We start from the raw sequence: 6,111 nt of genomic DNA, 5'->3' as shown, positions 1-6,111 counted from the left end.
GGTTGGATCTCCTTGCAGTCCAAGGGACTCTCAAGAGTCTTCTCCAACACCACAGTTCAAAAGCATCAATTCTTCGGTGCTCAGCTTTGTTTATAGTCCAACTCTCACAACCATACATGACCACTGGGAAAACCATAGCCTTGACTAGACGGACCTTTGTTGGCAAAGTAATGTCTCTGCTTTTTAATATGCTGTCTAGGTTGGTCATAATTTTCTTCCAAGGAGTAAGTGTCTTTTAATTTCATGGCTGCAGTCACCATCTGTTGTGATTTTGGAGCCCCCAAAAATTAAGTCAGCCACTGTTTCCACTGTTTTCCCATTTATTTGCCATGAAGGGATAGGACCGGATGTCATGATCTTAGTTTCCTGAATGTTGAGCTTTAAGCCAACTTTTTCACTCTCCTCTTTCACTTTCATCAAAAGGCTCTTTAGTTCTTCTTCACTTTCTGCCATAAGAGTAGTGTCATTTGCATATCTGAGGTTATTGATATTTCTCCTGGCAATCTTGATTCCAGCTTGTGCTTCATCCAGCCCAACGTTTCTCATGATGTACTCTGCATATAAGTTAAATAAGCAGGGTGACAATATATAGCCTTGACGTACTCCTTTTCCTATTTGGAACCAGTCTGTTGTTCTATGTCCAGTTCTAACTGTTGCTTCCTGACCTGCATATAGATTTCTCAAGAGGCAGGTCAGGTGGTCTGGTATTCCCATCTCTTTCAGAATTTTCCACAGTTTATTGTGATCCACACAGTCAAAGGCCTTGGCATAGTCAACAAAGCAGAAATAGATGTTTTTCTGGAATCTCTTGCTTTTTCAATGATCCAACAGATGTTGGCAATTTGATCTCTGGTTCCTCTGCCTTTTCTAAAATCAGCTTGAACATCTGGAAGTTCACGGTTCACGTATTGTTGAAGCCTGGCTTGGAGAATTTTGAGCATTACTTTACTAGCGTGTGAGATGAGTGCAATTGTGTGGTAGTTTGAGCATTCTTTGGCATTGCCTTTCTTAGGGACTGGAATGAAAACTAACCTTTTCCAGTCCTGTGGCCACTGCTGAGTTTTCCAAATTTGCTGGCATATTGAGTGTAGCACTTTCATAGCTTCATCTGTTAGGATTTGAAATAGCTCAACTGGAATTCCATCACCTCCACTAGCTTTGTTCATAGTGATGCATCCTAAGGCCCACTTGGCTTCACATTCCAGGGTGTCTGGTTCTATGTGAGTGATCACACCATTAATTCTATTTAATTTAGGGGGAAGTTTAGTAATATTTATCAAAAAATAAAGTATGTGCATTCTGTTGTTTTTCTGTCGCTAAGTCACATCTGATTCTTGGTGACTCCATGGACTGCAGCATGCCAGGCTTCCCTATACTTTACTATTTCCCAGAGTTTGCTCAGATTCATATCCATTGAGTCAGTGATACTATCTAACCATCTTATCCTTGGTTTCCCCCTTCTTCTTTTGCCTGCAATCTTTTCCAGCATCAGGATTTTTTCCAATGAGTCAGCTCTTCATATTAGATGGCCAAAGCATTGGAGCTTCAGCTTTAGCTTTAGCCCTTCCAGTGAATATTCTGGATTGATTTCCTTTGACATTGACTGGTTTGATCTCCTTGCTGCCCAAGGGATTCTCAAGAGTCTTCTCTATTACCACAATTCAAAGGTATCAATTGTCTGGTGCTCAGCCTTCTTTATGGTCCAACTCTCATATCCATGCATGACAACTGGAAAAAATATAGCTTTGACTATATGAACCTTTGTTGGCAAAGTGATGTCTCTCTCTAGGTTTGTCATAGCTTTTCTCCCAAGGAGCAAGTGTTTCTTAATTTCATGGCTGCACTCACCATCCACAGTCATTTTGGAGCCTGAGAAAATAAAATCTGTCACTGTTTCCACTTTCCCCCCATCTATTTTGTCATGAAATGATGGAAGCATATATTCTATGTGCCAGCAATTCCCCTGTAAAAATTTATCCTACAAAATTACTAGCATATGTATTCAAAAATAAGGTTACTCCCTGCAGCATTGCCAGTAATACAAAAATATTAGAAACAACTTAAATGTCCTTCAGGAGAATCAGGATTGAATAAATTGTGGTATATCTATAACTCTGGACTACTATAGCACTATGGAAAAAGAATGAAGTAGATCTATATTACTGACAGAATTTCAAATATTTATTTATTTACAATTTTATTTTGCTTATTTTTGGTTGTGCTGGGTCTTCATTGCTATGCGCTAGCTTTGTCATTATTGTGGCGAGCGGGGACAACTCTTCGCTGCGGTGCACGGGCCTATTATTGCAGTGGCTTCTCTTGTTGCAGAGCATGGGCTGTAGGTGCATGGGCTTCAGTAGTTTCAGCTCATGGGCTTTAGCTGCCCTGCAGCATGTGGAATCTTCCCAGACCAGGGATTGAACCCATGTCCCCAGCATTGGCAGGAGGATTCTTAGCCACTGTACCACCAGGGAAGTCCTTGAATATTTTTTAAAAACTAGTTTATTCCTACATGGTTTTTTTTGGTTTGGCTGTGTGGCATGTGCAATTTTTCGTTGTAGCTTGCAGGCTCTGTGTTATGGCACGTGGGCTTCTCTCTAGCTGCCAAGTGTAGGCTCTGGAGCACAGGCTCAGTAGTTGTCGCACATGGACTTACTTGCCCCAAGACACATGGCATCTTAGTTCTCTGAGCCCAGATCAAACCCGCATCTCTTGCATTGGCAGCCACTGGAGTACCAGGAAAGTCCCTTGAATGTGTTTTTTATTATGAAAAGCAAAATTTACAACAATACATGTTAGACAGTTCTCCTTGTGCTTCTGAACAATTGGATGTGTAAAAGGAGTTCATAGTGTGAAAATTGTTAATGTGCTGTAAAAATTTTTTTGATCTTTGCAATAGTTGGTCAGGGAATGTCCATCAATCTGGAGGGAATTGGTAACATCTAGAAGAAGGAAAAAGAGAATGGCAAATTCAGCTTCAGACATTCAAAAATAGGATTTTGTAGGGAGACAACAGTCAACTTCGTAGAGTTCCTATTTATCAGTTAAAAATTTGACCGTGTGGTTAGCCTTGGGAGGAAAGATGTGACCTTGAGGAAAGCCTACCCCAAAGATGGAGTGGAGAGAGAAGGGTGGGGAAGGCAGTGGGAGACGGAGACAGGAGGGCTCCAGTTCCTACCCTTTGAGCCTTGGCTTAGGGATGGCAGCTGGTTAAGGGCGTTAGTGAAGGGAAAGTCAAAGTGTTAGTTGCTCAGTCGTGTCCAACTCTTTGCACCCCTGTGACCCGCTAGGCTCCTCTGCCCATGGAATTCTCTAGGTTAGAAAAGTGGAGTGGGTAGCCATTCCCTTCCCCAGAGTATCTTCCCTACCCAGGGATTTCAACTGGGGCTCCCACATTGCAGGCAGATTCTTTACCATCAGAGACACCAGTGAAGCCCATAGTGAAGGGATGTTATCATTAATGACAAAGAAGCCATGGCATCCACTCCCCATTCTCACCTGAGGAAGTGATTGTCTGAGGATGCCACCACAAAACCTGGGCTGTGGTGCCCGGCTTCCTCAATGACCCCCGTGGTCACCTTCTCGGCTAGTCCCTGTTGGGACCAGTTCTCCTGGAGTCTGCTATGGACTGAATTGTGTGTCTTCAAAATCCATATGTTAGCACCCTAACCCCCAATGAGACTGTATGTGGGGACAGGACTTTGGAGGTGGTGTTGTTGTTTAGTAGCTAAGTCATGTCTGACTCTTTGCGACCCCGTGGACTATAGCCCATCAGGTTCCTCTGTCCATGGGATATCCCAGGTGGGAATACTGGAGCAGGTAGCCATTCCCTTCTCCAGGGGATCTTCCCAGACCAGGGATTGAACTCATGTCTCCTGCACTGGCAGGAGGATTCTTTACCTCTGAGCCACCAGGTAATCCTTTGGGGGGGGATGATTAAGGTTAAAGTCATAAGGGTGGGATCCTAATCCCACAGGACTGGTGGCTTTATAGAGTTCTCTTCTAAGAGTTTCTCAGTCTCTCTCTGCCATGTGAGGACACAGTAAGAAGGCGGCCATCTACAAGTCAAGAAGCGAACCCTCACAAGGAACCAAATTGGCTGCACCTTGACCGTGGTCTCTGCAACTGTGAAAACCAAACTTCTGTTGTTTAAGCCTCTCAGTCCACGGTACTGTGTTCTGGAGGCCTAAGCTGACTAAGGCAGAGCTCTGCATTTCGGTAGGACTTGTGAGTAAGGCATGACTGTCGTTTGTTCTGGGCTCTTGTCAAGGATGTGTGTGGGGCAAACTTCCTCGGAAAACAGAAGTGTCTCCCTCTGTGGCAAAGGGCAGGCATGCTCCTGCCCATTATAGAACCTGTGGTTTCCCTCAGCTCAGAGCTCTCTCCTCTAATACAGCCCACTGAGCGAGCAGATGACTTCTAGCTCTCTTTATGCTGATCTGTGGGAACTGGGCACTGGATGAAAAGAAATGCTGACTCTCTGGCTATTGCTCTGTTGCGAGCAGTAAACTGTCCTCTGCGTCTGACCCTGGAGTCACATGTCTTCTGTCAGCATCCAAGAAGTGAGGGCATCTAAGAAGCCTAACTTTTTAGCTCGTAAGTAGGGTAAAGATCACAGACCCCTCACAGTCCCTGACAATCCACCCCTTCACTGAATCAGACCTGACCCTCATGGCCAATAGAATACTGTGGAAGTGATGCTATTTGATGCTTGGACTTCAAGACCAGGTCATAGGAGCTGATACAGCTTCTGCCTGGTTCTCCTGGGAAGCTTACCCTTGGATCCTAGGCACCAGGTGGTGAGGAAGCTCTAGCTGCCCACGTAGACAACACAGCCCTCACTGGCTTGTTAGAAATGTGAGTGAGCCAACCTGAAGTGGATCCTCAGTCCCAGTCAAATTCTGCAGCCCTCCAGCATCTTACTGGAATCTCAGGAATCAGTCAGCTAGACCTGCCCTATCAAAGCCACCCTTAAATTCCTCACTCAGAAAAATCATGAGAGATATTAAATGATGACTGTTATTTTAAGTCAGTGCATCTGGGGATGGTATTTTAATGCAGCACAGGTAACTAATACACGGGACACAGGCTCCATCCTTTTAGTGGCAGGGTTATCCAGCAGAGGGAGATTTTGAGCTTTCCTGAAATCCCACGTGGTGTGGAAGATGAGGTGAGAGCTGCGGACCTGCCTGAGGGCTTCTGAGCCTCACTTTTCCTATCTGTAAAATGGGAGGGGGTGCTGAGAGTTCTCCCTTCCTAGGGTAGCGGTATCCATGTAAAGCATGTAGCACAGAGTACATGTAGACGTGAAGTTACTGTTAACTTTCGTGTATAACAAACTCCATCGTGAGCATGCACTGCTTTTGATGATTTTTCTGAGAGGTTAAAAATTTAGAAAAAACCAAAGAGTAGTACAATAATCACTCATAATCACACAGCCTAGATTAAAAACAAATAGCTTTTTGTTGCATCTGGATAAATCTTTAAAAAATTATTTATTTATTTATTTGGCTGTGCCGGGTCTCTAGCCTGTGGGATCTAATTCCCTGACCAGGGATTGAACCCAGGCCCCCTACTTTGGGAGTGTGGAGTCTTAGCCACTGGACTACCAGGGCTTGAAATCTTTTTAAAATTTCACAGCAATATATAAATATGTTCTTCCTTTGAGCAACTGACCCAAACATTAGGATGAAGCTGGGACCCTCCTGACCACTCCCCAAGTACCACTCTTCCCTTCCTCCCCTGGACCCAGCAGGAGTGTGCTCTGTTCACTTCTGGTGGCCGTTTTTCTCCCAAAGTCACTTAAGGATGTCACTGCACAGTTAGCCCCACCTCCAGTTTCACCTGCAGAGTCTGCCCCATCACCCCAGGTCAAACCAGCACATACCAATGGTGTGTCACGTGTGTGTAGCGAGGTTCACTCACTTACGGTGTCATCTGCGCACAGCCAGGCTCAGTGACGCATAAGCCAGAGTCACCTGCCCACAGTCGGCCACAAACAGCCATTTGCGGTCCCAGACTCCATCCATTGGGGCTTCCCTGGTAGCTCAGACGGTTCCGATTATGCCTGCAATGCAATATTGAACCTGGGTTCAATCTCTGGGTGGAGAA

This window comes from Muntiacus reevesi, chromosome 3, assembly GCF_963930625.1.
Source record: "Muntiacus reevesi chromosome 3, mMunRee1.1, whole genome shotgun sequence".
Taxonomy (NCBI): domain Eukaryota; kingdom Metazoa; phylum Chordata; class Mammalia; order Artiodactyla; family Cervidae; genus Muntiacus; species Muntiacus reevesi.
This window is presented reverse-complemented; position numbering follows the sequence as displayed.